The sequence below is a fragment of the Triticum aestivum genome, chromosome 1B, assembly GCF_018294505.1.
Source record: "Triticum aestivum cultivar Chinese Spring chromosome 1B, IWGSC CS RefSeq v2.1, whole genome shotgun sequence".
NCBI lineage: Eukaryota > Viridiplantae > Streptophyta > Magnoliopsida > Poales > Poaceae > Triticum > Triticum aestivum.
In genome coordinates, this window is record NC_057795.1 from 673,145,039 (window position 1) to 673,147,548 (window position 2,510).

The following is a 2,510-nucleotide window of genomic DNA, read 5'->3' on the forward strand; positions in this document are numbered from 1 at the left end:
GGACAACACCTCTGTGTCATCCGCAGGCCTAGGAGTAGTGGCCGTCGGAAGTGAGTTCATTGTCGAGTCACTCAAGGACCCGTCCGAAGACGACACCTCGAGATGGACCTTGGCCGGACTGCATACAAGTTTGGCGTTATAACAAAACTATGAAGCAAAATTACGATGGCGTGCGGATACTTACGATCGCACTAGGGGCTTCTTCTTGGGCAGCCACCCCTCCTCGCTATCGGCGGCGGTGGCGGAGTAGTCCGGAAGGGACGCCTTTCGCTTCTTGGACGTCCCAGCCTCCCCTTCCGGGGCGGCCTTCCTCTTTTTCTCCCCCAATACGGGGAGGTGGAGTTTCTTCTTGTTTCCCCCCTCCTCCGCGGGAGGAATCTGCCTCGTCCTCATCGGACTATGAGGGTATGATGGCCTTGCGCCGGGGGACTCTCCTGGCCCCCTGGTCCACCCTCCCAGGCCCCTCGTTCTTTCCGGATGGGGCGGCCTCCTCTTCTTCTTCTTCCCCTTCGGGGGAGGAGTGTGCCTTGTCGTCATTGGACGAGGCTTCTAGCGCAACCTTCCACCGGAGACCCTTTCAGATCCCCGGGGCCTTCTTATCGTCTTTCTTCTCTGGCCCCTTGTAGGGCGCCTGGACCAGCATCTCTGTTAGGAGAGCATTAGCTGGCTTTCTGGCAGTGGAGCCGGACAGTCAATCTGCTCCGCTCTCTCCACATAATCCTGAACAAATATGCACAATTACTTAAGGCTCCCCCATGTATATATTGGGAAGAACCGAATCCAGTGGCAGCATGAGAACTCACATGACTAGGAGGCCTTGAACAACGCCTTCCACGCAATTTTGTGCTTCATGCCATAGAGCCTCTGAAGCGTCTGGTGTTCGGCCGGGACGAACTCCCACAGATTGAATGCCCGCCTTTGGCATGGCAGAATCCAGCGAACGAGCATGACCTGGATCATATTGACAAGCTTGATGTTCTTGTCCTTCATGCCCTTGATGCAGTTTTGGAGTCCGGTCAGCTTTGTAGATTCGCCCCATAACAGGCCCTTCTATTCCCAGGAGGTAAGCTGCATGGGGGTTCCGGATCGGAACTCGGGGGCCGCCGCCCAGTTGGCGTCGCGCGGCTCGGTGATGTAGAACCACCCCGACTGCCAACCCTTCACGGTTTCCGCAAAGGAGCCGTCAAGCCAGGTGACGTTAGGCATCTTGCCCCCCATGGCTCCTCCACACTCCACTTGTTGGCCGCTCACAATCTTTGGCTTCACGCAGAAGATTTGTAGCCACAAGCCGAAATGAGGCTTGATGCGGAGGAAGGCCTCGCATACGACGATGAACACCGAGATGTTGAGGACGAAGTTCAGGGCTAGATCATGGAAATCTAGCCCGTAGTAGAACATGAGCCAGCGGACGAAGGGGTGAAGTGGTAACCCCAGTCCACGGACGAAGTGGGCGAGAAACACGACCCTCTTGTGGGGTCCTGGAGTTGGAATGACCTGCCCATCGTCTAGTAGCCGGTGCGCTATGTCTATGGCCAAGTATCCGGCCGCCCGAAGATTCGCGATATTCTTCTCCTTCACGGTGGAAGCCACCCACTTGCCTCCTGCTCCAGACATGTCTAGCTGTGCGGAGAAGATTTGGACTAGGGCGCTGGAGCTTGGGGAGGTAAGGATGAGCAAGGGAGGAAGAGGGCGTGGGTGAAAATAAAGGTCCTTTATCCCTTTATAGAAGCCACGAAGGTGGTGCGCCTCCCCACTAGCCCGTTGAGAATCGCTTACTTCCCAAGCGCCACGATTGATGGCACGGTGGGATTACCCATACCCGTATTGATGAGAATCCCGTGATAAGGGGACACGATCTCTGCTTTGACAAGATGTGTCAAGGAAACCGCCTCGCAATACGCATTGTGGCTGGTTGTGGAAAAACGGTTCGAATAATGCCCTGACCGTAATGACATATCACGTGGTCTAAGAAGTTGTCAGCTGAATATCATTCTCTCTACGGTGGTATGTGAAGATCATTTTGCAGATCCGGACACGGGCTACGTGTTCGGTAATTACCTTGGAGTATTCGGAGAAGGAACCCGCCTTGCAATGCCGAAGACAAGACTATGCGCCGGACTCATCGTCATTGAAGCCTGGTTCAGGGGCTACTGAGGGAGTCCTGGATTAGGGGGTATCCGGACAGCCGGACTATATACATCGTCCGGACTATTGAAGCGTGAAGATACAAGATTCAAGACTCCGACCCGTGTCCGGATGGGACTCTCCTTTGCGTGGGAGACAAGCTTGGCGATCCGGATATTATATTTCCTTCCTTGTAACCAAATCCATGTAAACCCTAGCTCTCTCCGGTGTCTATATACACTGGAGAGGATGGTCCTTAGAAGGCCGATCACAATTACAATCATACCATCATAGGCTAGCTCTTATGGTTTAGCCTCTACGATCTCGTGGTAGATCTACTCTTGTACTACTCATATCTTCAATATTAATCAAGCAGGAAGTAGGGT